Source organism: Orcinus orca, chromosome 4 (assembly GCF_937001465.1).
Source record: "Orcinus orca chromosome 4, mOrcOrc1.1, whole genome shotgun sequence".
In the NCBI taxonomy this organism is placed as follows: Eukaryota; Metazoa; Chordata; class Mammalia; order Artiodactyla; family Delphinidae; genus Orcinus; species Orcinus orca.
This window is the reverse complement of record NC_064562.1, coordinates 104,104,797-104,118,760: the sequence shown is the minus strand read 5'-3', so window position 1 is coordinate 104,118,760 and position 13,964 is coordinate 104,104,797. Positions and strand designations below refer to the sequence as shown.

Below are 13,964 nucleotides of genomic sequence, written 5' to 3'. Positions count from 1 at the left end.
TATATAAGGCAAATACTAACAGCCATAAAAGGGGAAATCAACAGTAACACCATCATAATAGGGGACTTTAACAGCCCACTTTCACCAATGGACAGATCATCCAAAATGAAAATACATATGGAAACACAAGCTTTAACTGGGTACATTAAACAAGATGGACTTAATTGACATTTATAGGACATTCCATCCAAAAACAACAAAATACACATTCTTCTCAAGTGCTCATGGAACATTCTCCAGGATAGATCATACCTTGGGTCACAAATCAAGCCTTGGTCAACTTAAGAAAATTGAAATCGTATCAAGTATCTTTTCCGACCACAATGCTACGAGACTAGGTATCAATTACAGGAAAAAAATCTGTAAAAAATACAAACACATGAAGGATAAACAATACACTACTTAATAACCAGGAGATCACTGAGGAAATCAAAAAATACCTAGAAACAAGTTACAGTGAAAACACGACAACTCAAAACCTATGGGACACAGCAAAAGCAGTTCTAAGAGGGAAGTTTATAGCAATACAATCCTACCTTAAGAAACAAGAAACATCTCAAATAAAAAACCTAACCTTACACCTAAAGCAATTAGAGAAAGAAGAACAAAAAAACCCCAAAGTTAGCAGAAGGAAAGAAATCATAAAGATCAGATCAGAAATAAATGAAAAAGAAATGAAGGAAACGATAGCAAAGGTCAATAAAACTAAAAGCTGGTTCTTTGAGAAGATAAACAAAATTGATCAACCATTAGCCCGACTCATCAAGAAAAAAAGGGAGAAGCCTCAAATCAGTAGAATTAGAAATGAAAAAGGAGAAGTAACAACTGACACTGCAGAAATACAAAGGGTCATGAGAGATTACTACAAGCAACTATATGCCAATAAAATGGACAACCTGGAAGAAATGGACAAATTCTTAGAAATGCACAACCTCCGAGACTGAACCAGGAAGAAACAGAAAATATGAACAGACCAATCACAAGCTCTGAAATTGAAACTGTGATTAAAAATCTTCCAACAAACAAAAGCCCAGGACCAGATGGCTTAACAGGCGACTTCTATCAAACACTTAGAGAAGAGCTAACACCTATCCTTCTCAAACTCTTCCAAAATATAGCAGAGGGTGGAACACTCCCAAACTCATTCTACGAGGCCACCATCACCCTGACACCAAAAACAGACAAAGATGTCACAAAGAAAGAAAACTACAGGCCAATATCACTGATGAATATGGATGCAAAAATCCTCAACAAAATACTAGCAAACACAATCCAACAGCACATTAAAAGGATCATACACCATGATCAAGTGGGGTTTATCCCAGGAATGCAAGGATTCTTCCATATACACAAATCAATCAATGTGATACACTGTATTAACAAACTGAAGGAGAAAAACCATATGACCATCTCAATAGATGCAGAGAAAGCCTTTGACAAAATTCAACACCCATTTATGATTAAAAACCCTCCAGAACTTTCTAGAGGGAAACTAGAGGGAACTTTCCTCAACATAATAAAGGCCATATATGACAAACCCACAGCCAACCTCGTCCTCAATGTTGAAAAATTGTAACCATTTGCACTAAGATCAGGAACAAAACAAGGTTGCCCACTCTCACCACCATTATTCAACATTCTTTTGGAAGTTTTAGCCACAGCAATCAGAGAGGAAAAAGAAATAAAAGGAACCCAAATCGGAAAAGAAGAAGTAAAGCTGTCACTGTTTGCAGATGACATGATACTATACATAGATAATCTTAAAGATGCCACCAGAAAACTACTAGAGCTAATCAATGGATTTGGCAAAGTAACAGGATATAAAATTAATGCACAGAAATCTCTTGCATTCCTATACACTAATGATGAAAAATCTGAACGAGAAATTAGGAAAACACTCCCATTTACCATTGCAACAAAAAGAATAAAATATCTAGGAATAAACCTACCTAAGGAGACAAAAGACCTGTATGCAGAAAGCTATGACACTGATTCAAGAAATTAAAGATGATACAAATAGATGGAGAGATATACCATGTTCTTGGATTGGGAGAATCAACATTGTGAAAATGACTCTACTACCCAAAGCAATCTACAGATTCAATGCAATCCCTATCAAACTACCAATGGCATTTTTCACAGAGCTAGAACAAAAAATTTCACAATTTGCATAGAAACACAAAAGACCCCGAATAGCCAAAGCAATCTTGAGAAAGAAAAACGGACCTGAAGGAATCAGGCTCCCTGACTTCAGACTATACTACAAAGCTACAGTAATCAAGACAGTATGGTACTGGCACAGAAACAGAAATATAGATCAATGGAACAGGATAGAAAGCCCAGAGAAAAACCCACACACATATGGTCACCTTATCTTTGATAAAGGAGGCAAGAATATACAGTGGAGAAAAGACACCCTCTTCAATAAGTGGTGCTGGGAAAAATGGAACACTCCCTAACACCATACACAAAAATGAACTCAAAATAGATTAAAGCCCTAAATGTAAGGCCAGACACTATAAAACTCTTAGAGGAAATCACAGGCAGAACACTCTATGACATAAATCACAGCAAGATCGTTTTTGATCCACGTCCTAGAGGAATGGAAATAAAAACAAAAATAAACAAATGGGAGCTAATGAAACTTAAAAGTTTTGCACAGCAAAGGGAACTATGAACAAGACGTAAAGACAACCCTCAGAATGGGAGAAAATGTTTGCAAATGAAGCAACTGACAAAGGATTAATCTCCAAAATTACAAGCAGCTCATGCAGCTCAATATCAAAAAAACAAACAACCCAATGCAAAAATGGGCAGAAGACCTAAATAGACATTTCTCCAAAGAAGACATACAGACTGCCAACAAACACATGAAAGAATGCTCGACATCATTAATCATTAGAGAAATGAAAATCAAAACTACAATGAGATATCATCTCACACCAGTCAGAATGGCCATCATCAAAAAATCTAGAAACAATAAATGCTGGAGAGGGTGTGGAGAAAAGGGAACCCTCCTGCACTGTTGGTGAGAATGTAAATTGATACAGCCACTGTGGAGAACAGTATGGAGGTTCCTTAAAAAACTACAAGTAGAACTACCATATGACCCAGCAATCCCACTACTGGGCATATACCCTGAGAAAACCATAATTCAAAAAGAGTCGTGTACCAAAATGTTCATTGTAGCTCTATTTACAATAGCCAGAACATGTAAGCAACATAAGTGTCCATCGACACACGAATGGATAAAGAAGATGTAGCACATATATACAATGGAATATTACTCAGCTATAAAACGAAACGAAATTGAGTTATTTGTAGTGAAGTAGATGGACCTAGAGTCTGTCATACAGAGTGAAGTTAAGTCAGAATGAGAAAAACAAATACCCTATGCTAACACATATATATATGGAATCTAAAAAAAGAAAAAAAGATCATGAAGAACCTAGGGGCAAGATGGGAATAAAGACACAGAACTACTAGAGAATGGACTTGAGGGGAGGGAGAAGGGTAAATTGGGACAAAGTGAGAGAGTGGCATGGACATATATACACTAGCAAACGTTAAATAGATAGCTAGTGGGAAGAGGCCGCATAGCACAGGGAGATCAGCTCAGTGCTTTGTGACCACCTAGAGGGGTGGGATAGGGAGGGTGGGAGGGAGACGCAAGAGGAAGGAGATATGGGGACATATGTATAGGTATAACTGATTCACTTTGTTGTAAAGCAGAAACTAACACACCATTGTAAAGCAATTATGAAAAAATCCTAAGGAGGATCAACCCAAAGATACTACACTGATACACATTACAAGCAAACAAACAACCAAAAAAAAAAAAAAAAAAAAAACTGGTGCCTCTGTGTTTGTAATGAATCCCACATTCAAACGGGCCAAGTCCAGGGAAAGGATTAGTTGCTCATCATATCAAAGCTAAAAGTATATGCCCAACACCGAAATAAATACACTTAGAAATGCTGCTGTCATGTAGACATGGACATGATACATGTTTGTCAAGGCAGATGAAAAATATTTCCTCTCCGTGAGTAAGGACATTCACAAACAGGATCTGAGACAACCCATTAATGACACAAGACTAAATGCCGCTCTAAATGCAATGTAAACACATGTGCTTGATTTATCAGTCAAATATCTTAACCTGCTCAGTGGCATCAAAGGCTGTATTCAAATCATGCTGTGCCCCAAATTTAATCTCTGAATGGTCTTCCCTTTCACCATGCCCATTAAAACTATTATTGCATCTATCTTTAAATGAGGAAGGACACTTAAATGAATGACAAAAATAAAATTGGCAAAATACAAAGAGAATGCTCATAACTGCATGGAATTAAAGGATAAAATAGTTCTGATCAAGAGTTTTCTATATGAGTACAGTTATTATTAGCACTATCTGTCTCACATGGTAAATCAAGAATAATGAAGATATGCTATCTATGTAGAGTTCCATAATTCATTATTTGCTCCTAAAGCCAATATTCCTAAAAGGAAAAACCAAGGTAAGCAGTATTAATGAATTGTTGGATTTAGAAGTTTTAAGAAGATTTTAATATCTAGCAACTTTTATGACAAGCTGCTAATAAAAAAATAAGTTGGCAGTGAAAAGACAGAAGCTGGGTCTAGAGAATTAGCCTGGGGGTAAAGCAAAAAGGCCTATTGGGTTACCATTTGTATTACTAATTTGCTTTGTTCATTTAGGGAATCAATTTGTTGCCATTAAAGGCTTGGGTTTCATATACTTTACAATTTACACACATTTCCTGATGTGAAAGATCTATGCAGTTTGTAGGAGCTCAGACAAGCTGTCCTCTAATGGTCCAATAGATGCACATGTTCTTAAAATGCACTTGCAAATAGAATGGAAATGCCACCATGCCTACCATTCTCCATAAATGGGAAAAAATCCTGAGCAGTGTTGAAACTTGGTTCAGCAGGTATATATTAAATAAACCAGATGTGAAATAATAGAAATTAAGAGGGTCCTTCCTAGCCTGAACTATTTTCATCTAAATCTAAATCTAATTTTTCCTTAACTTACAGAAAACCCCATGGGAGAATTTGAAATGCATTGATTTGGAATAGGATGGACGATTATCCTTCAGGAAGGTGGAGTATCCCCAACTTTTGGGACAAAAGAGTTTTTACAGATCATAGTAAATCAATAACTCATAGACAGTATGACTTATACCGAATATCCTTACTTAAGATGAAAAACAAATTGTGCATTGCAATCGTTAATCAATAAAGAGCTAACAAATCAGCAGTGTAAACAGGATGAGAGAATCTTATTTCATCCTCAGTCATGAACTGAAAAGATATACCGGGCTGTGTCCTGTGGTTAAAAATTGCTCCCGGGATGGAGTGCTTGCGAACTATTGAGTAAGAAGGTCAATGGAGACCAACTCCCTCTGGGATCTGCAATGCAGAAAGGACAAGTGGGTGGAACATAAAAGGGCACACTACATACATATCAGTTAATGTATTATTCTTCTACAAACTTCCTTCAGCAAGTATTTTGGTGGCTTTAAAGCCTCTGTTCTTCTCGTGAGAGCAAGAGGGAGACTTCTTGCTTTAGCTTTTCATTAAACGATGTTCAGAAGAAAACCTATCAGCATAGACTAAACACTTCACATTAAAACTGGAAGGCTTGATCCACCCCATTTAGCCCAAATCCCTGGAAATTTTACAATGAAGAGGTCCTTTCTTTTCTGTTGCCAGTTAACTCTAAAAGATTGTTTTTGGAGTGTAACTCTTCAATTGCAAAAACTCCAGTGTGCACTGCACACAGGAGATACACTAATCGGAGCCATTCTTTGAGTACATGGAGCATTAGGACTTATGTAAATGGTGCTCATTTTATAGATGAGGCCTCTGACACTCAGAAAGGTACAATGACATGCCCAAGGTTGTACAACTGAAAGAGGCAAAGCTGGGACTCATATCAAGCTAGTCTGAATCCAAAGTAAATTCTCTCACGCATGACATTGCTATAGCCGTAACGGGCTCAACCTAATTTTCCACTGCCTCCCCACATACCCCCCTCTTCTCTATTCTCACACACCTCCTTTATGTCCCAAATATGCCTTGTACTTTCCCACTTTTATAGTTTGCCATATGAAATTCCCTGTTCTGGGGTCCCCTCCACTTTTTAAAGTCTACCAGTCCTCAAGGTTCTACTGTAAGCACTGTCTCGCCTAAATTCCTATTGCCTCTGGTTGCTGCCAACAAAGCATTTCTACTGCCATCTAATTCTCATTTCTCTACATCACCTCTCCTTCTGGGCCCCCACATTATATGTTGCCTGGGGGCAGAAACTGTGTGCCTAGTGTATTAATCAGCTCAGGCTGCTGTAACAAAATACCATAGACTGGGTGGCTTAAACCGCAGACATTCTCACACAATTCTGGAGGCTGGGAGGTCCAAGATCAAGGTGCTGGCAGATTCAGTTCTTGGTGAGGGCCTGCCTCCTAGTTTACAGATGGCAGCCTTCTTGCTGTGACCTCACCTGGTGGAGAGAGAGAGGGCTCTAGTCTCCTCCTCTTCTTAGAGGACACTAATCCCATCATGGGGGCTCCACCCTCATGACCTTATCTAAATCTAATCACCTCCCAAAGGTCTCACCTCCAAAACTGTCACACTGGAGATACGACTTCAACATATGAATCTTGGAAGAACACAAACATTCAGTCCATAGCACCTAACTAATATCTATTGAATGTGCATATTTTTGTGCTAAGCACTGTTCCACGCTCTTTATATTGATTAGACGTTTTCATTCATTTATTCACCACAATTACCCTATGAATAGGTTCTATCACTACCCCTATCCCACAGATGGGAATACAAAGGCACAAAGTGTTTAGTAACAGATCTCATACATCATGGAGTTAATGAACGTACACAGGCCTGTGGTTCCTGAGGTCATACTCTCAACTTTGACACTGTAGCATCCCCACATATGTCTATGCTAAAAGAGCACCTAGATAAGTGCCTCAGACATAGGCAAAACCAAACCATTGCAGAGCGGTTGGAACAATCAAGCTCAGAGTTTGTGGTCTCAGGAAGCATCTGGTTCATATGTTTAAACAGTAAGACACAGAGAGGGGAAATGCAGGGCTAGAGCTGGTCTTTTGTTATGGAAATTGAAGAAAAGCATTGCTCCTCAACTGAGGGACTTGTTAGCTACTTCAAGGTTTTTCTTTCTTCTTTTTAAGCCACATCCCCCCAAAACATAAAGGTAAATTTTAAAAGAAGCTTTTTCTTAACTACAAAGGCCTTGTAACTATGTCTCTTTTCTATCTGTACTTACATATTTAAAAAGAAGCAGCTCTAAGAGCAAACTAGTTCCTTGATTGGTATTAAAATCAATGAAATGCTGAAAATCAGCCTTCCATTCATGCAAACATTTACGCAGCACCTGAAATGTGTGCAACACAGTGAGTGATCGTGGACACCATGATGTAAGTCAACACCTGCGGAGAGGGAGGGTAGCTTTTCACACAATGCGAAGTATACCACCACATGAAATATAGAAATAAGGAGTTATGGGAGCACACAAATGAATCAGAGATGGAGTTGGGACTTTGAGGCTGAGAATAATCAGTAGCTACCTTCTTCCAATACCACAGTATGAAATGTGATGAAGCCTTTGTCGAAATATTTGAATAGCTTGCCATTTATTATTATTACTATTATTATTATTATTAGTCATAGCTATGAAGTACCTTCCAATGATTGCAACAGGCATTAGCTAAGTTCATTCATTAACTCTTTATTAAGCATTAAAGTTAACTGTTGAGATTGAAGCACTCCTAACCTAACTCTAGGTCTTCAACAAATAAATATCTATTTACATCTCACAAATAAGTTGGAATGTCTCAAATCCCACCTTGTTTGCCACTCAGCAACACTTCCATGTGCTAACACTGCTGTTCAAGACAGAAGACATTAATTAAATGATTAGCCTGAGCTCAGACATGTAAACAAACACAATTGATGAATTTGTTAATTGTTCTTCCCCGCTGTGGACATGAGCTATTGTTAGCAACAGTAATAATAGTGCTGACTGATTTCCAAGAGACACTTTGGATACAGAAGGTGAAATGAGCTCAGGGGTGGCCAAGGTGCTGAAAAGGAGCACAGAGTATTCTCTGAAGATGCCAACTGTACGATCGCTCTGTTTATACAGTCACGTGGAATACTGGTCAAACAAAAATAACCTAGTCGATGGATATGAGAATTTGCACCAAACACTGACAATTCAATTGTTTTTGCCAGGCTCCCAGCACTCAGAAATAAAGTAATTTAGATAATATCTCCAAAAAAATGCCATGCTTTGAAAACAATATCAAGCATTAGCCCCTCCTCTCCTTTCAGCAACAGGAAGATTTGATTTGAATAAAAATGAAACTAGACGGTGCAGACTGATGTTCCAACATTTCCCAGGATTTCTTTATAAATGAACTATAAATAGCAATTATCAGCAGACATATGTACACTGGACATGGAAGACATACGCTGGTTGACAACAGGTTTCCAATAGGAAATACGAGGATAACTAGAAAGCAAACCAAAGTATTTTTTCTGCTGTTTATTAACATGTCAATTACTGCTTGGTCCATAAAAATTTCATAAAATCCCATAAACATTTCCGCATGTTCTTCATTCACATGAAAACATAATGATACTATTTCCTGTGCCATGTTAATGGGAGCTGATGGTGACTCTGTTGATGAATGAAGTGGTATGATCTGCTTTTTATGGGCTGGGCTGTAGGTTTCCTGTCACTATAAGCCTGGAAATAAGATCAAATTGAAATCAAACTGGGCCATTGGCCCAAGAGAGGAATACTCTCTGCCAAGCAAAGACAGACTCCTCCAAATGACAGACGGGGTGGGGAGGGGAGGAACAGTAGGGAACATACACACTTGAGAGGGAGGGAAGGGAGAAGTGAACACAGGACAAAAGATCCCAGGAAAGCCAGAATTTCTTACAAAGAAATACAGAGGACCATGGGGCAAAGACAGGAATCCACAAACGCAAACTCAGGAGCCACCTTTCCCATTAAGACACTTGAGATTGATAATCGCTGTTACTTTTAATGTTCTACAAACTTCAAGGCCCAGTTTAAATCCCATCTCCTCTAGGAATTTGTCCAGTGTCACCTCCTGCATGATGTGTTTCCCTTCATCTTGTGAACACATAAGCTGAATTCTACCACAGTGATTCTTGTGCTGTCTTGCCTCTCCAGTCAGACTGTGAAATTCTGGAGGGCAGGAGCTGGGCTTCACAACCTTCAAATTCCCCACAGGACCTGCACATGGAATCCCTCACACTGCAGATGCTCAAAAACACACTTGTCAAATAAATTAATCAAGCAAATGACTTTCTTCTTTTTTTATTGAAGTATAGTTCATTTACAGTGTTGTGTTAGTTTGAAGTACACAGCAAAGTAAATCAGTTATATATATATAGATATTCTTTTTCAGATTCTTTTCTATTACAGGTTATTACAAGATATTGAATATAGCTCCCTGTGCTACACAGTAGGTCTTTGTTTACCTATTTTATATATGGTAGTGTGTATCTATGAATCCCATACTCCTAATTTATCTCTCCCCCACTTCCCCCTTTGGTAACCATGAGTTTGTTTTCCATGTCAGTGAGTCGATTTCTGTTTTGTATATAAGTTCATTTGTATCACTTTTTTTAGATTCCTCAAATAAGTGATATCATATGATATTTGTCTTTCTCTGTCTGACTTACTTCACTTAGCATGATCATCTCTAGGTCCATCCATGTTGCTGCAAATTGCATTAGTTCATTTTTTATGGCTGAGTAATATTCCATTGTATATATGTACCTCATCTTCTTTATCCATTCATCTATTGATGGACATTAAGGTTGCTTCCATGAATTTCTTCTAATAGTCGTAGAATCTGAACGCTTTTATTGTCTGAATGGCAGAACTTAAAATATTACGAGAAAACTTGGGGAAAATACTATGGGAAGAGTATTCTGCAAGTCGTGGTGGTCAGCATTTAAATAAAACTCAAAATATATGGCCAGCCAACTTGCTTAAAGAACTTCCTCTCTGCTTTCTACTATCAGATTTTCCCACTGACATCAAACAAGGTGAAGTGCCTGTCCTTTTCCCTTCACAATGGAAATGTAAAGGGTCATCAAACCTTGAATGAATGAGTGAATGAACGAATAAGCAGGCACTTGGGAGCTGGGAATTCAAAACTGAGTGAAGCTCTCATCTCTGCCTTCATGAAACACACAATCACCCAGGAAATATAAAGTAAGACACAGATATGAAAACCAATATTGTGAAAGGCAGGGTAAGATTAAGTTCCAAAGCAAAAAACTACAATGTTGATTCAAATAAAACAGGTAAGGGCATGAGGGAAAGCCTCTTGGAGTAGTTGCTATGTCTTGAGCTAAGTCTTGAGACGTGTACCAGAGTCCACCCACCAAGTGAGGGGCAAGGGTGTTCCAGGCCGCAAAAGCAAGAACCAGCACAACGTAATGAAAAGAGTCCAGGTTTTGTTCAGTGAAGATCTGGGTTCTAGTCTGATATCAGCCTCTTACAAGATGGATGGTCTTGTGTGAATCACTCTCTTCTCTGGACCCCAGTTTGTTGATCTTGAAGTAGGAAGGTTCACTGCCAACCTCAGTGGATTCTTGTAATAAACGTGATGATGCGAAACTGCCTAGCAAAATATTTTGCAGAAGGCAAAGGCTAAAGGTCTCAGGATGTATTTGGGAAACAAATCAATCAATGAAGTATTTGCAAGAGGGACATACTATGGACCCAACACTCACTGCCAAAACACAAGGAGAATATAAACAATCAGTATATTTCACTTCCTGTGAAAGCCCTCATGAAGCTTGTAGTCTAGTTGCCAACACAAAAACACCAAGGCAAGTGTGACCCAGGGCTCAGTGGAAACTAGGGTGACCAATCGTCCAGGTTTGACCCAGAGAGAGTGTGCTACCAAGACCTGGGATTTTCCATGCTAAAACCGGGGGAGTCCTGGGCAAAGCATCATGAGTTGGTGACCCTACAGGAGACATGCAAGTTACAAGTTCTGCAAGAGCTCCAAGAAAGGAACTGGTACTAGAATTTATATAATTGGGGGACTTCATAAAATAAGGACATTTTAGACCCCTACACTCAGCTATTTCTCCATCTTTCTGTTCACAGAATTCTGAACATTTTTTTGGAAAGAAGATCCATTCACCTTAAAACTCAAATTTAGACAGGACCCTGAGCTTTGAATATGAAACCTGGTTTTCAGGTTCTGTTGGATATAGGCAAACACTGTTTTTCTCATTTTGAACATGGATAAACTGAGCTCCACAGACAGGTTAAACTACCTGTTCAAATCAACGACACAGCTGGAAATAAAACCCAGTTTCTTTACCTCCTGGTTCAGTATGTATTTTGGGATATATAACATAGGCTTCAAACAGTGTTTAAGTTCTATTTAACCTTAGTGGGGAATATTCCAATTAACATATCCACCCCTAGGGTGTTTCTCCCAGTTAAAATTTTCTTTCTTTTTTTTTTTCGTAAAGTGGAGACGCTCTCCCACCAACCCCCCATCTCTTTTTTTTTTCCCTTACTAAAGCTGGCAAGTGTCTGTGCCTTTTTGGCTTTCTGTTCAATTCAACTCAAGAGAAGCCTGAAATGTATTCCATTTTTCGTAACAGTTAGGAGAGAACTGTTAAGGGGTGGGGAAGATCAATCACTTGTGAAAAATGCTAGGTGTCCCATTATGGTGTGATAAGTTCAGCTGCATAGCATATGCATTTTTTTTTTTGCTCTCTGAATAAATGGCAGAAGTCAGTTCCCCATAAATTCAAAATGTATATTAGAACATGAAATCATATTTTAAGTGGATTTCACATATTGCTTCTCTTCATCATTCTAAATACCAAAGATTAAGCTTGCCACTTGCTCTGGAGGTCTTTTCTCTCTCTCTCTCTCTTTTTTTTTTAACTTTTGTTTAATCAGATATGAAGAGTGGTTGGTGGCCTTTATTGCTCAGAACTATCTGAAAAGGAAAGGGAGGGAATGAGCTCTGCTTGCTGTCTCCGTTCCAAATGAGATTTATTTTCATTATGACTGTTTCTAGCCTCTTTCAAAATGGCACCGTCACCCAAATGGTGAAGCTGACCAAAATATCTTTTCACTAAGCCAATTCCACTCCTCCTTTAATACAGAACATTCTTTCCCCCCCCCTCATTTATTTTAAACTCTTTCAAGGATTCCACATAGAGGCAGTGTAGTACGGTGGTAAAGAATCCAGATGCTGGAGCCAAGATCTTTGAATTTAAATCCCAGCTCTATCGCTTCCTAGCTCCGTCACCTTGGTCAAGACACTTAACCTTTCTGTGTTTCAGTTTCTGTAAAATGAGAGGTAGCCACTCCTTTGATCATCATCAATATTGCTCCCAGGAAAACTCTCTCTACCAGACTCCTAGCCCAAAATGGGCCCATTACTCTGCAGCTATGATCCAGCTGTCAGTGTCTTTCATCTCTTAAAAATTTTTCTCCTCTTAATTGATCTGCAAAACTCACCATCTCCTCCTAGCAACACCCCCTGTGGGCTCCTTCTCCCCTTCCTCTAAACATCTCAACTCTATCTCCTTTCTCTCCTAGAAAACCTCACCTGAGCTTTAAATAATATCCTAAATGTATACCTTTTTTTTATTTTGGCTGCACTGGGTCTTCGTTGCTGTGCACAGGCTTTCTGTAGCTGCGGCAAGCAGGGGCTACTCTTCCTTGCGGATGCGCAGGCTTCTCATTGCGGTGGCTTCTCTTGTTGTGGAGCACGGGCTCTAGGCACGTGGGCTCCAGTAGTTGTAGCACGCAGGCCCTACAGCGGGTGGGCTTCAGTAGTTGTGGCTCACGGGCTCAGTAGTTGTGGCGCACAGGCTTAGTTGCTCCGCGGCGCGTGGGATCTTCCCAGACCAGGGATCGAACCTGTGTCCCCTGTACTGGCAGGTGGATTCTTAACCACTGCGCCACCAGGGGGGTGCCCTAAATGTATACCTTTAACAGCGATTGCTCCTCTGAACGCCTGGCTCACACACCTGCCTCCTGTGCCCCTCCACTTGGACAACTAACAAACGTCTCAGTGGTAACCTGACCTTAGATATCTCCCTGAATGCACTCCTCCAGGCTCCTTCCGACCTCGGCAAGTGGCATGACCATCCATTCTGTGGCTTGGTTCCAAAGCCTAGGAGTCGGCTTTGATTTTTCTCTTTCCTTCACCCTCCCAAATCCTTACCCCAAGACCTCCACCTCTCAAATCTGCCCCTATCCGACCACATCTCTCCATTTTTATCGCTGCCATTTTAGATTTGGTCTGGATCTTTGTGGTGTCTTCTTACTTTTTGTCCCTGTACCCCACCCCACAATTTTCTCTCTACCCTGCAGCCACAGAATTCAGAAAAAAATTAAAAGCAAATTAGATCTTCTCAGTTCCCAGTTTCATGACCTGCCCTTGTCCACTGGTCTGCTTTCACATTTAGAATAAACTCCTGTCTCTTTACCCTGACCTTGTCAATGACCACCATGAGTGAGCCTCTGCCGACCTCTCCACTTTTCTTCCCCTGCTCCCCCTACATTTACATTTTTCGCTTCTTTCTGTTTTGTAAATAGTCCAAGCCCATTTCTACCTTAGGAGGTCTTTGCAATAGCGGTCTCTGACCAGAATGTTCTCCTCGGCCACACCTCCTCCCCACCCAACGCCAGAATCATTCAGGTCTCTATTCATAGTAACATCTCCAAAGAATTTCCTTGCTTTCTACCTACAATAGCCTCTGAAGCAGTCACTTTCTGTGTCATTATCCAGCTTTATTTTTGTCATAAACTTCATCACTATCTGAAATATTATTTCTTTGTTATTCATGTATTACCTGTTATCCCCCCA

At 39.5% G+C, this 13,964-nt stretch overlaps 1 protein-coding gene across 2 annotated transcripts in view; it reads right to left on the bottom strand.

The window, feature by feature from the left end:
* Positions 1-13,964, bottom strand: part of PPARGC1A (PPARG coactivator 1 alpha) — a 663,089-nt gene that overhangs the window by 354,469 nt on the left and 294,656 nt on the right. The window lies entirely within an intron of this gene.